Genomic DNA, 15,706 nt, shown 5'->3' with positions numbered 1-15,706 from the left:
TTTTTTCAAGATATCGATGTGTATTTTTGCAAATAAATAAATAAGTATTTTGTTTCGAATGTATTTACTTACCGCACAGGGAGCTTATTAGAATTTACGAAATGTTATAATATTGCTCGGCATTCAACTCGACATAGTTGTGCCTTGCTTGCGATCAAACGTAAAACTACACTATATGCAAAACGAACGAAATTGAGCTCCGCTTAGAACAATGGGCAGCGGGCGTCAATGCAGTGGGCAAAGGGCCGATGACGAGAGTAGGCAGCAACATAGAAAGAGCAAACATCATTTGCTCTTAAGCTGTAATTATGTATATTGTCTTCTGATGGAGATGGAGAATTCTAGCTGATGAAGAAGCGTTAAATACTCTTCGTGGCAACAGGCCCAAAATACTTGTTGGAGGTATGTGACGCGCTGAAAAAAGCTAAGCCGGTTGAAATTAACCTTCCTTAGATCAGTGTATGTCGAACATGGCGCTGTACCCAGGAAGTGTGCGGGTGTCAAGACTTTAAGATCATCGGGATGCTCTGAAAGTGGAAGTAAAGGACGAGAATTAATAATTGTCGGATTGTCAGACCGGATCCTTGAAGGACGAGTGCGAGTCAGAATGAACCGTTTTTGGGCGTTTAGAACCGATATTGTAGACAAATCCTTTACAAGCACTAAGTTTGTAGCGAAGCATATGAACAGGCAAGTGAAGCATTTCACAAGAGGCCTGTTGCGGTCTTCGCTCTTGTAGAAGAATGGTCCACAGTAATCAACGCCAGTGACCATAAAGGGATAAGATGTTTCGAGACGATCAGCTGGTAGATCTGCCATTATGTGCTCTGCCAATCGTGGCTTGGCACGAAAACAGATTATGCATTTGGCAACAGTACTAGAGACGGTTTTACGACCGCCAATGGGCCAGTTTTGGAGCCGAATCGAAGCCAATACGGCGCGAGGTCCAGCATGCAAATTCCGTTTATGAAAGTGGATTATTATTGTTCGGGTCACAGGATGCTGGCGAGGCAATATAATCGGAAGTCGCGCTGAGAAGTCCAACGACGAATTTTTCAGCCGATGCGGAGGAAGCAAAAGTCGTCAAAGAATGGCGCGAGAAAGGCCATTCGAGCTAGACCGTTTAACGGGCCTTCCTTCCATCAGTGCCTTGTAGACATCGGCAAGAGTAGCCATTTGCACTGACCGTAGCAACATCATTGGAAATCCATGCCAAAACTACAGCAGAGTCTGACCAACAGTAATAACGACAGCTAAACATTTTCAGTTGGCAGATTTCACTGAGAAGTTCAGCCAATAATGCAGCTCCGCAGAGTTCCAGTTTTGGTACAGTGATGGTTTTCAATGGCGCTACACGCAACTTGGAACACAAGAGACTTGTGATGGCATGGCACTTTGAAACTCTATAGATGCTGCATAAGTGCTCAGGCTGGCATCACAAAATCCGGGAATCTCAATTGTGCTGTCTGATGAAAGTGCACGACGGGGATACTGGAATTGCTGAGTCTGCTTAAAATCAGCGCAGTGTACAGGCAAGCTCGCATCCCAGCCCAGTTTTTCTCTCCAGAGATCCTGCAAAAAATTGTAGATTTTGTTATTATAGGACCAACAAGACCAAGGTAGTCGTAAAAACGAGCAAGGCGCGAAGCTGAGAACCAGAATCCAAAAGGGCACGACAAGGAGCGATTTCTTACAAAGATCAAAGCCGTAGCCAAGACGACAACATCACTACTGAAATACTGGGCAACAAGAGATGTGGAGGTAGATGGCGATGACTTAGCGAAAGAGGCATGGGCTATCGGCGATGAAGTTGCAGGCTCAGTCAGCCTACCAGACGGAAATACGGAATTGTTTAAATGCAGCAGAGAATGATGTTTCGCCCCGCAGGTCCGACAGCATCCAGAGCTGCATGATCGCAATTGATGACCTTTCTTTAGGCAATTCAAGCACAATGCATTCGTTTAGCCTCCCTAAGCCGTAATGTAGGGGTCAAATTTCCAAATCGAGAACAATTATATATACTATGACCAGGGCTGTCACAAAAGACGCAGACACGGGCGTCGTGGTTAGCGGCGATAAATGACGATCTACTGGTGTTAATTGCTCTAGTTTTTCCCACCTGATGGCTAGGAGCATAGCTTGCCATAGCAAAATTTACGGTTTCCATTGTTCGGCATCTCTGCTCCAGAAACGTAGCCATATGCTCCCACTATGGTATTAAATTAACGAACGACGAATCCTCAAGCCTTTCTTCCCATTTGGCTTGTGATATTGGGTCCAGATTTTGTAAAGTAATCTGCACAATGATGCATCCAGCGATTTGTTCGGAGTTGCCCGTGCTCTTTAACGCGCGGAAATGTGCGTTGAATGATCGAATCGCGTCCAGCACTGTATCCTTCAGGCACGATCGAAGATGCTGCAGCTTTTCGATATCTGCTAGATCAGGATGATTTTCTATGACCTTTGTGCACCTAGAATAAAAGTCGGCCCATTCTGTGTAACCACCACTGAACGTAGGCAACTTTATTGAGGGTAGTGTTGGCGGTGCCTTAGCTCTAACTGTCTGCGAGGGCAGCACAGATTGGTCGCGAAATGTTGAGCAGGGCAATATTGAGACACGTTTCGCAATTTCACTCCAAACCGAAATTTCCATAGAAACTGCTAACTCGTCGAAGTCCTCACGCAATTGGTTACCGATTTCATCATCATCATCATCATCATGAGTATCCTGACCAAACCAAACCCAGATCCACCTCTACACACCTACACCATCGGGCCGTGGCCTCGTACCATCTATGCCAGCGGGCCGTGGCCTCGCACCAACTACACTAGCGGGCGTGGCCTCGCACCAACTCCACTACCTGAATACTCTATCTTTCTGCCGGGCCGTGGCCTCGTACCACCATGCTAGCGGGCCGTGGCCTCGCACCAACTACACTAGCGGGCCGTGGCCTCGCACCAACTATACTAGCGGGCCGTCGCCTCGCACCAACTCCACTACCTAAATACCAACCGGCAATGCCCACCCCGGAGCCACAATCTCGTACCGCATGCCCCTCGTTCGATGCTCGGTCGAAGACCGGTTAGTTCCGATGTTAAGGTAAGCCGGGTTACCAGGAAACGGAATAATCCAATACTTTCTAGATAATTACAACGTTGGCACTTTATTCACTATCATTCATTCTGACCTTATCGTAAGTCCTCAGCTAAACCCTGCCGCACTGTTTTCTGGAGCCCTGGCGCTCCACTACACCATCTATGATTTCCTTGGTCTCGCGCAGCACTTCTAACCCTTAACGTTCGATCACAAGTGCCGGGACGCTCGCCGGCAAGCCATGCGCTCGCATCGGCTGCTCAACCTCGCCGCGAGCTTTCGCAACTTCGCCGCCGAATTGAAGTTGCGCTCTCAAAGACGGTGTTGAGCAACCGATCAACAACGCACGGTTGCAGCGGCGGCCGGCGGTTAAATTCAAATTCCCTACTTAAATCAATTATAATATTCCCGGCTCCTTGCCTCTTTGCTACCAATCGAACTGATTATATTACTGATGGCTCCTTGCCTCTTATTGCACTATGATCTCAACCTAATAAAATTAATACTTATAACTAAAGAAAATTAATGCGTTGTCCCGCCAGCGGGAAATCCTATTAAGATCGGACCACTATATCATATAACTGCAATAGGAACGATCGCTCGAAACTAAATTTGTTTGAAAAAACATTTGTTTTTTCAAAATATCTTCACAAGTTTTACTATACTCCTTATATATTGGCAAAATTTCATTAAGATCGGAGCACTATATCATAAAGCTGCCATAGCAACGATCGGTCCACAATTAAGATGTTGTATAAAAAAATATTTTGTTTTTCAAAATAACGTGACCAAACTCGGGATTTATTAGTTTTACTACACTCCTTATATATTGGCAATGTCCCAATAAGATCGGAGCACTATATTATATAGCAGCCATAGGAACGATCGGTCGGAAATTTAGTTGTTGTATGAAAACACTTTGTTTTGTAAGGTTACTTGACCAAACTTGGCGTTTATTAGTGTTACAATACACTTCAGATATATGCATAATTCTTTTAAGCTAGGCCCATATCATATAGCTGCCATAGGAACGGTCGGTCGAAATTACATTTTGTTTCTTAAGATAACTTGACCAAACGCGGCATATATTAGTTACTATACTCCCCATATATATGCAAAATCCTATTAAGATCGGACCAGTATATCATTTTGCTGCTATAGGAACAATCGGTCGAAAATTAAGATGTTGTAAGAAAAAAATTTTTTTTTCAAGATATCGATGTGTATTTTTGCAAATAAATAAATAAGTATTTTGTTTCGAATGTATTTACTTACCGCACAGGGAGCTTATTAGAATTTACGAAATGTTATAATATTGCTCGGCATTCAACTCGACATAGTTGTGCCTTGCTTGCGATCAAACGTAAAACTACACTATATGCAAAACGAACGAAATTGAGCTCCGCTTAGAACAATGGGCAGCGGGCGTCAATGCAGTGGGCAAAGGGCCGATGACGAGAGTAGGCAGCAACATAGAAAGAGCAAACATCATTTGCTCTTAAGCTGTAATTATGTATATTGTCTTCTGATGGAGATGGAGAATTCTAGCTGATGAAGAAGCGTTAAATACTCTTCGTGGCAACAGGCCCAAAATACTTGTTGGAGGTATGTGACGCGCTGAAAAAAGCTAAGCCGGTTGAAATTAACCTTCCTTAGATCAGTGTATGTCGAACATGGCGCTGTACCCAGGAAGTGTGCGGGTGTCAAGACTTTAAGATCATCGGGATGCTCTGAAAGTGGAAGTAAAGGACGAGAATTAATAATTGCCGTGATGAGGCAGACGAACGTGCAAAGCGAGTCGAAGTTCAATATGGATGGGCCGACGGAAGGGCCGACAGAGCGATAAAAGTTGTGCTTCGCAGTTTTCACAGCAGCTACCCATAGCCCGCCAAAGTGTGGAGAGCGAGGAGGGATGAACGACCTTGAGCTTTGACATGCTCGTCACTCATGAACAGGCGGCTCAGATCTGCCAGCTCATTCTTAGCGCGTACGAAGTTTGTCGGATTGTCAGACCGGATCCTTGAAGGACGAGTGCGAGTCAGAATGAACCGTTTTTGGGCGTTTAGAACCGATATTGTAGACAAATCCTTTACAAGCACTAAGTTTGTAGCGAAGCATATGAACAGGCAAGTGAAGCATTTCACAAGAGGCCTGTTGCGGTCTTCGCTCTTGTAGAAGAATGGTCCACAGTAATCAACGCCAGTGACCATAAAGGGATAAGATGTTTCGAGCCGATCAGCTGGTAGATCTGCCATTATGTGCTCTGCCAATCGTGGCTTGGCACGAAAACAGATTATGCATTTGGCAACAGTACTAGAGACTGTTTTACGACCGCCAATGGGCCAGTTTTGGAGCCGAATCGAAGCCAATACGGCGCGAGGTCCAGCATGCAAATTCCGTTTATGAAAGTGGATTATTATTGTTCGGGTCACAGGATGCTGGCGAGGCAATATAATCGGAAGTCGCGCTGAGAAGTCCAACGACGAATTTTTCAGCCGATGCGGAGGAAGCAAAAGTCGTCAAAGAATGGCGCGAGAAAGGCCATTCGAGCTAGACCGTTTAACGGGCCTTGCTTCCATCAGTGCCTTGTAGACATCGGCAAGAGTAGCCATTTGCACTGACCGTAGCAACATCATTGGAAATCCATGCCAAAACTACAGCAGAGTCTAACCAACAGTAATAACGACAGCTAAACATTTTCAGTTGGCAGATTTCACTGAGAAGTTCAGCCAATAATGCAGCTCCGCAGAGTTCCAGTTTTGGTACAGTGATGGTTTTCAATGGCGCTACACGCAACTTGGAACACAAGAGACTTGTGATGGCATGGCACTTTGAAACTCTATAGATGCTGCATAAGTGCTCAGGCTGGCATCACAAAATCCGTGAATCTCAATTGTGCTGTCTGATGAAAGTGCACGACGGGGATACTGGAATTGCTGAGTCTGCTTAAAATCAGCGCAGTGTACAGGCAAGCTCGCATCCCAGCCCAGTTTTTCTCTCCAGAGATCCTGCAAAAAATTGTAGATTTTGTTATTATAGGACCAACAAGACCAAGGTAGTCGTAAAAACGAGCAAGGCGCGAAGCTGAGAACCAGAATCCAAAAGGGCACGACAAGGAGCGATTTCTTACAAAGATCAAAGCCGTAGCCAAGACGACAACATCACTACTGAAATACTGGGCAACAAGAGATGTGGAGGTAGATGGCGATGACTTAGCGAAAGAGGCATGGGCTATCGGCGATGAAGTTGCAGGCTCAGTCAGCCTACCAGACGGAAATACGGAATTGTTTAAATGCAGCAGAGAATGATGTTTCGCCCCGCAGGTCCGACAGCATCCAGAGCTGCATGATCGCAATTGATGACCTTTCTTTAGGCAATTCAAGCACAATGCATTCGTTTAGCCTCCCTAAGCCGTAATGTAGGGGTCAAATTTCCAAATCGAGAACAATTATATATACTATGACCAGGGCTGTCACAAAAGACGCAGACAGGGGCGTCGTGGATAACGGCGATAAATGACGATCTACTGGTGTTAATTGCTAGTTTTTCTAGTTTTTCCCACCTGATGGCTAGGAGCATAGCTTGCCATAGCAAAATTTACGGTTTCCATTGTTCGGCATCTCTGCTCCAGAAACGTAGCCATATGCTCCCACTATGGTATTAAATTAACGAACGACGAATCCTCAAGCCTTTCTTCCCATTTGGCTTGTGATATTGGGTCCAGATTTTGTAAAGTAATCTGCACAATGATGCATCCAGCGATTTGTTCGGAGTTGCCCGTGCTCTTTAACGCGCGGAAATGTGCGTTGAATGATCGAATCGCGTCCAGCACTGTATCCTTCAGGCACGATCGAAGATGCTGCAGCTTTTCGATATCTGCTAGATCAGGATGATTTTCTATGACGGTTGTGCACCTAGAATAAAAGTCGGCCCATTCTGTGTAACCACCACTGAACGTAGGCAACTTTATTGAGGGTAGTGTTGGCGGTGCCTTAGCTCTAACTGTCTGCGAGGGCAGCACAGATTGGTCGCGAAATGTTGAGCAGGGCAATATTGAAACACGTTTCGCAATTTCACTCCAAACCGAAATTTCCATAGAAACTGCTAACTCGTCGAAGTCCTCACGCAATTGGTTACCGATTTCATCATCATCATCATCATCATGAGTATCGTGACCAAACCAAACCCAGATCCACCTCTACACACCTACACCATCGGGCCGTGGCCTCGTACCATCTATGCCAGCGGGCCGTGGCCTCGCACCAACTACACTAGCGGGCGTGGCCTCGCACCAACTCCACTACCTGAATACTCTATCTTTCTGCCGGGCCGTGGCCTCGTACCACCATGCTAGCGGGCCGTGGCCTCGCACCAACTACACTAGCGGGCCGTGGCCTCGCACCAACTACACTAGCGGGCCGTCGCCTCGCACCAACTCCACTACCTAAATACCAACCGGCAATGCCCACCCCGGAGCCACAATCTCGTACCGCATGCCCCTCGTTCGATGCTCGGTCGAAGACCGGTTAGTTCCGATGTTAAGGTAAGCCGGGTTACCAGGAAACAGGGAATAATCCAATACTTTCTAGATAATTACAACGTTGGCACTTTATTCACTATCATTCATTCTGACCTTATCGTAAGTCCTCAGCTAAACCCTGCCGCACTGTTTTCTGGAGCCCTGGCGCTCCACTACACCATCTATGATTTCCTTGGTCTCGCGCAGCACTTCTACTCACCCTTAACGTTCGATCACAAGTGCCGGGACGCTCGCCGGCAAGCCATGCGCTCGCATCGGCTGCTCAACCTCGCCGCGAGCTTTCGCAACTTCGCCTCGGAGCCTTCGCTCTTCGCCGCCGAATTGAAGTTGCGCTCTCAAAGACGGTGTTGAGCAACCGATCAACAACGCACGGTTGCAGCGGCGGCCGGCGGTTAAATTCAAATTCCCTACTTAAATCAATTATAATATTCCCGGCTCCTTGCCTCTTTGCTACCAATCGAACTGATTATATTACTGATGGCTCCTTGCCTCTTATTGCACTAAGATCTCAACCTAATATAATTAATACTTATAACTAAAGAAAATTAATGCGTTGTCCCGCCAGCGGCTCCTTGCCGTAATTTGGCCAAAGGGATGACGGCTCCTTGCCGTGAAAACTGTGGGGTGGCTGGTCTCCTTAGCCGCCTCACACCCCCTCCTCACTTCGAACAGGTGACGGTCACGTCGCCTTTCAGCGTAACGCTGTACTCGCTCTCCCCGTCTGACACGTGGAACCGAGTACGTCGGCACCGGAAGCGGCGGATTCGCGCTTCTCTGGCGATTAGGTCCACCACGCCCGACGACAACGGTGTTCCAAGGGGAAACACCTTCCAGCCTGAGGGGGCGGAATCGGGCACGGGTTCCCCGACAAGGTTCTCCGGTTTTACCCCAGCACTGTGGGCGATCGCCCCGACCTCGGTGTCGGGTTTCTTGGGGTGGCTCTCCGGTGTGACCCTCACGTCGGCACTGCGGGCGCGGTCGCCGGTGTCGGGTTCCTCCTCCAGCACTGAGTCCAGGCTAGTGTCCCACCCGTCGATGCCGTCGAAAAGGTCCACTATGTCGTCCCACAACTCGCTCCCTGTGGGAGTCTTTAGAGCCATGGAGGAGGAATCCTGGGTTGGACTCGAAAGCTTGGGAGACGAAGCCGTCACCACTGCGTCCTCTTCCTCGGCCCAGACTTTGTCCCGGCCTTCCTGGCGAACCGTGAAGGAACCTTTTCGGGATGGCGCCTTGCCTTCTTGGCCGAACCAGGCGTCTTCTAACTCCCGCCGGGCGATGGTGTCGGGTGTCTCGGTGAGGGCAACAGGCACGAGCGCGGGCATCTCGTCCTCGTCGTCGAGCCACTCCTCCTCCGATTCCTTAGGAAAGGCTTCGTCTGCGCCTCGGCGCGGGCTGTGGAAACGGCCGAGTTCGCCGCGTCCTTGGTGCTGAGATGGTGCTCCTCCACGACCATCTGGCAGACCGCAATCGGTATCGGCCAGGGTTCGGGATGTCCTCCTCGAGAAGCGATCTGGCAGCGGCGGTTATCCTTCCCGAGCTGGGGAGGACCCTCCTGGCGCTCGCGGGGCGAACGCGGCACGCACCGCTGCAATCCTTCGGGCTTCTCGGTCTCTGTGCGAAGCCTCTACTTGGCCGGCGAGGATGCTCCCTCGGGACTGGGTCGGCGATGGCCTCCACTCCGGCGACGCTCGCCCCTGGCGGCTCTCCGTCGACGATGGCGGCTGCGTCGGCGCTTTCCGCCGGGGCCTTTTTTGGCACCCCCCATTCGCGCTTTGCGGGGTTCAGATGGGATTTGTTGGCTACCACGGGGACTTTTGGTAGGTACCGCAGCGTTATCCTGGGAAACTGGCTGCCTGGGTCTACCTCCAGATGGTGGGTGGTAAAGCGGCGACGGAATTCCGGCTCGTCCTCCGCTGACGGTTCCCCTCCCACTAAGGGTTCTGGGTCGAGGCTCAGCGGGTCTGTTTCCCCGTCGTTTGCGCGGCTACCGTTCGGCACCTCCGTCGGTGGCGACCACGCGTCTACGGCCGACGGGGATATCTTTTCTCCTACCGCCTCCACGTCCTGCGCTGGTGGTATGTGCTCCTCCGTTCTGAACGGTGCGGACTCTTCCTCGTCCATCTCGCTGGACGCGGTTGGGGCTGCCGGCTCTGATGATTGTGCCGGGTGGGATGCGAGGGGCGGAGATGCAGGCTCTTCCGCGTACGGTGGCGAGTTCCGGGCGAACGGTGCCTCCACGAACATTGTCGTGACCTCGACTGCCATTAGCAAGACCATCCCGTCTAGCCTCTCCATTATGTCGGTCCGCCGGGAGAATAGTGTATGGCGGAACTGGCGAGGCGGTCCTTCTTGCCGTTCTCTTCTATAGTATTCACGCCCCTGGCGTGGGTCACGCGGACGGCCTGCGGCTCCCGGCCCGGAGAAAGGCTCGGTGTCCCCGCTGCTGTTATCTTCGTCTGACGATATAACGATAACTTCGGGTTCCATCTGAAAGTTCGGCTTACTGATTAACTTACTCTTTACTTATTGGTTAATGCCCTATTCTCTCAGTGCGGCTCACACTCTCTTATGCCTATTCTGAATTATGTTGTTAATGTTAGTTTTATCTACGCTTAATCATAATAGTTTCGTTGGGCGACGGGTGTTGCTCTCATCCTTCGCTTACTCGTGGGCAGTTGCGTGCCCTGGATCTTCGTCTTCTTCTTCGCTCATCGTGTTCCTGTAGAATGGTTTCAATTGTGAGATGTTGGCCACCCTCTTCTTGCGGTCGTCTGATTTCACCAGCCGCACAATATTGGGGGACATGAATTTGAGGACTTTGTAGGTGCCGTCAAATTTGGGTAACAACTTTGCGGCGAAACCTTCGGCAGCGTTGGACAACTGGTGCTGCCTCAACAGGACCATCGAGTCCAACGAGGGCCGCCATTCTCGTCTCTGCAAGTTGTAATGCCTGCCCTGGTCCTTTGATGCGCGCTGGAGGTTGCTGTTGACGATATCAAAAATTTCTTTTAGCCTATCCGCCTTTGTCCTAGGGTCGAGCGCACTAGTTGCGGACCCTGGAGTTACCTGGTCGTACAGAGCTGCGGGTAACCGAGGTTCCCTGCCCTGCATCAGGAAAGCGGGGCTAAAGCCCGTTGAATCTGCCACGCTCGTGTTGACCGCCAGCGAGATCTCGGGCAAAAGTTCATCCCATGAACTCTGGTGGCCCTCAATAAATTGCGCTATCATGGTCTTTACAGTCCGGTTAGTCCTCTCAGTGGGATTCTCTTGCGGACAGTACGGGGCGGTATACTGGATCTCTACACCCAGGGACTCCGAAAATGACTTGAAGCTCCGACTCGTAAATTGTACCCCGTTGTCGCACACAAACTTTCTAGGTATCCCGAACCTACTTAGAATCCTCTCTCGAAACGCAGTTTGCAGGTGTGCTGCCGTGTCTCTTCTGAGAGAGACCAACTCCACCCATTTCGAGAAAGCGTCATGTAACACCAATAGCATCGTGTTCCCATGTTTCGACCATGGAAGGGGACCGACGAAAGTCCGCGCAAAGTACCGCCATCGGCTCTGCCACCTGCCTCGTCAGCATGCGACCAGCCGGTTTGAGTTGCTCACTCTTTAATTTTTGGCAGTCTTCGCAACATTTCACGTATTTGCGGCATCGCGGAACATACCCGGCCAGTAGTACCGCTGGGCTAACCTCGCCACCGTTTTTCTGACACCTTGATGTCCGGCCGTGGGAGCATCATGACATTCCCGCAGTACCCTCTGGCGTTGACCACTGCCTACGCATAGTTTCCAGGGGATGTAGTCCTCATCGTCTATATGTAATCCGGGAACTTGGCTGGCTCTTCGGCGATTCTAGCACGCATCCTCGCGACCCATTTGCAGGGGGCCTCGGCCACCACTGCTTGTTGACAGGTCTCTAGAGGATGCCTCGACAGGGCATCGGCCACAACGTTGAGCTTCCCTCGACGATAATGAACGTCAAATTGGAATTGCTGCAGTTCCAATGCCCATCGCGCAATCCTTCCTGACGGGCTCTCGAACGAATTCAGTCACTTGAGCGCTAGATGGTCCGTTATTACGTCGAATCGGTACCCTTCTAGATAGCAACGCAACTTCCGGATCGACCACACGATTGCCAGGCACTCTTTCTCAGTGGCGGAATAGTTTACCTCTGCCTTCAGCAACTTTCGGCTTGCGTATGCTATCACCCGCTCTTGTCCATCGATCGTCTGCGTCAGCACTGCACCGAGGCCATACTCACTCGCGTCAGTCTGCAAGACGAACTTGGCGGAAAAGTCAGGGCAAGCCAACACAGGGGCAGTCGTCAAGCTCCTGGGTCGCGAAATTGGGTACGAAACGCCTGTACCATGACGCCATCCCGAGACACTGTCGCAGCTCTTTGCAATTTGCTGGGGCCCTTAGGTTTCGTATGGCCTCCACTTTCTCCGGATCGGTCCGTATCCCTTCTCCGCAAATTACATGTCCTAGGTAGACTAACCTCTCCCGGAAGAAGCTGCATTTTTTCCTATTTAACCGGAGATTGGCCGCCCTTAGCCGGCGGAATACCTCCCTCAAATTCTCTACATGCTGTGTTTTCGTCGCTCCTATTACCACGATGTCGTCTAGGTAAGCGAACGCATAAGGCTCCATCTGCAGCCCTATTACCGTATCCAAAGCGCGCTGGAATGTCGCGCACGCCGAGTGTAAGCGGAACCAAGACGATCGGGGCGCTGTGCGAAGTACGCGACGGCTCGATGACATTTGCCCGGATCAACTCATCCACTTGCTCGTCGATCACCCCTCCTGGCACCACTTCGACTCCAGACAGAACTCCATGGCCGCTCGATTCTGGCAGTCGCTTCTGGCCTTCTATATCCGTGTGGATTCTGGTCATCGCTCCTACTTCGTCCTTTTTCTTGCACGTTACCGCCCTGCCGCTTCCGTAGCCATTAGAAGTCTGCCTCTGCAGCTCTATGCGCCACCTCGGGTTCTCCAGGATTTCGATTCGGGCCGGACTCTACTTCCCTTTTCCTGACCTTTTCCGTCGAAGGCCGAGCAGGTACTCCCTTCTCCTGACTTGGGAGGCCTGCCTTTGGCTCCCTCTGTAGCCGAGCAGGTGCTCCTTCATCATGACTTGGGAGGCCATCCTCCGGCTCCCTCTGTACCCGAGCAGGTGCTCCCTTTCCATTCCTTGGGAGGCCTTCCTCCGGATCCCTCTGTATCCGAGCTGGTGCTCCCCCATCATGACTTGGGAGGCCTTCCTCTGGCTCCCTCTGTAGCCGAGCAGGTGCTCCCTTTCCGTGCCTTGGGAGGCCTTCCTCCGGCTCCCTCTGTAGCCGAGCAGTTACTCCCTTTCCATGCCTTGGGAGGCCTTCCTCCGGCTCCTTCTGTAGCCGAGCCGGTGCTCCCTTTCCATGCCTTGAGAGGCCTTCCTCTGGCTCCCTCTGTAGCCGAGCAAGTGCTCCCCCATCATGACTTGGGAGGCCTTCCTCCGACTCCTCGCTCGTTCTAGGCCTCACGTCCGGTGTCGTCGCTGCTTCTAGGACCAGTTCTGCCTCGCCGCAGCGTATTGTGGTATTCATCGCCCCCCAAAAATGATGAGCATCGTCATGCTGATCGTTTTTCCCCCTAAGCTGACGTCTACTCTCAAAGCCTTTTCTACCTCTAGGGTGGACCCATCTGCCAGGCGGATACGTGCCTGTATTTCCTCCGCACTTCCCCGGATCGTCCATTTGCGTACGCAGGCCTCACTCATGAAGCTACGAGTGGCTCCGGTATCGATCGTGGTGGGCCTCGTTCGTCCGCCAATCTCTACCGTAGCGACGATCCGGCCACCGTCCACCTTCAGTGGATGTCTTATTGCTGCGTTCTGCGTGTATTGGCGCCGACCCGATCCTGGTCCGGACGACGCCGTTGCCCGTTTCCCGTCTCCGCGCGGCGGCAACACTACCGACTACTTCGGCCCCGGCCTGGCAAAGGCCAGGGAAAGGACGGAATAGGAGCAATGGCCAGAATCCACATGGACACAGGGGGCCAGGAGCGACTGCCAGAATCGAGCGGTCATGGAGTTCTGTCTGGAGTCGAAGTGGTGCCAGGAGTGGCCAAGAACGGCATTGAAGAGGCGGAGTGGCCGGCGGATCTGGATCCAGAACTGAGGGAGTTCCTGGAGTCAGAGCTGGCTCTCTTCGAGGGGCTGAGCTGATCCGGGCAAATGCCATCGAGCCGTCGCGTAGAACGCACAGCGCCCCGATCGTCTTAGTCAAGAAGAAGACTGGCGAGTGGCGTATGTGTATTGACCACCGACAACTAAACGCGCATTCCATTCCGGACGCTTATCGGGTGCCTCGTATTAACCACATCCTGGAGCGGTTGCGTCACGCCTGGTGCATCTCCACTCTGGAATTGAAGCACGGGTACTGGCAGATACCGATGGCAGCAGATAGTCGGGAGTGTGCGGCATTCACAGTCCCTGGAAGAGGTCTTTTCCAATGGCGGGTGATGCCGTTTGTTCTACACTCGGCGGGTGCGACCTTTAAGCGAGCATAGGATACAGTAATAGGACTGGAAATGGAGCCTCATGCGTTCGCCTACCTAGACGACATCGTGGTAATAGGAGCAGCTAAAGAACAGCATGTAGAGAATTTAAGGGAGGTATTCAGCCGGCTAAGGGCGGCCAATCTCAGGTTAAATAGGAAAAAATGCAGCTTCTTTCCGGAGAGGTTAGTCTACCTAACTTCGCGATGCAAGTACAGCCACTCACAGCGCTCTTAAGGAAGGGGCAGAAATGGGCATGAGAGCAAGAACAGGAGGAGGCATTGCGTCAATTGCAACATAGCTTGACGACTGCCCCTGTATTGGCTTGCTCCGACTTTTCCGCCAAGTTCGTCTTGCAGACTGGTGCGAGGTAGTATGGCCTCGGCGCAGTGCTGACGCAGACGATTGATGGCCAAGAGCGAGTGATAGCGTATGCGAGCCGGCAGTTGCTGAAGGCCGAGGTGAACAATAGTTATAATACGTCTATGTTCGGACTACATCGAGGAAAACGGACATCTATATAGGCATTTGGATCACCGGATAGACGATGAGGACTACATCCCCTGGAAACTATGCATAGGCAGTGGTCAACGCCAGAGGGCACTGAGGGAATGTCATGATGCTCGCACTGCCGGACATCAAGGTGTCAATAAAACGGAGTCGTGGTTAGCCCAGCGGTACTACCAAGAAAGTTTGTGTACGACAATGGAGTACAGTTTACGAGCCGGAGCTTCAAGTCGTTTTTGGGGTCCCTGCGTGTAGAGATGCAGTATACCGCCCCGTACTGTCCGCAAGAGAATCCAACTGAGAGGACCAACAAGACTAAAGACCATGATAGCGCAATTTATTGAGGGCCACCAGAGATCATCGGATGAACTCTTGCCCGAGATCTCGCTGGCGGTCAACACGAGCGTGGCAGATTCAACGGGCTTTAGTCCCGCTTTCCTGATGCAGGGCAGGAAACCTCGGTTACCCGCAGCTCTGTACGATCAGGTGACTCTGGGGTCCGCAACTAGTGCGTTCAACCTTAGGACGAAGGCGGATAGGGTAAAAGAAATATTTGATATCGTCCACAGCAACCTCCAGCGCGCATCAAAAGACCAGGGCCGGTATTACAACTTGCGAATATGAGAGTGGCGGCCTTCGCTTGATTCGATGGTCTTGTTGAGGCAACACCAGTTTTCCAACGCTGCCGAAGGTTTCGCCGCAAAGTTGGCACCCAAATTTGACGGCCCCTACTGGGTGGTCAAATTCATGTCCCGCAATATTGTGCGGCTGGTGAAATCAGGCGAGCATAAGAGGGTGGCCAACATTTCACAGTTGAAACCATTCTACCAAAAGGCCACGGGCGACTAAAAAGACGAAGATCCAGGGCACGTAAATGCCCACGAGTAGGCGAAGGATGAGATCGACACCCGTCGCCCAACGCCCATTACAATAAAGTTCAGATAAGACTAACACTAATAACATAATTGAGAATAGGCCTAGTAAAAAGTGAGCCGCACTGAGAGGATAGGGCATTAAGAAATAAG

This window comes from Drosophila virilis, unplaced genomic scaffold (assembly GCF_030788295.1).
Source record: "Drosophila virilis strain 15010-1051.87 unplaced genomic scaffold, Dvir_AGI_RSII-ME tig00001776, whole genome shotgun sequence".
In the NCBI taxonomy this organism is placed as follows: domain Eukaryota; kingdom Metazoa; phylum Arthropoda; class Insecta; order Diptera; family Drosophilidae; genus Drosophila; species Drosophila virilis.
This window is presented reverse-complemented; position numbering follows the sequence as displayed.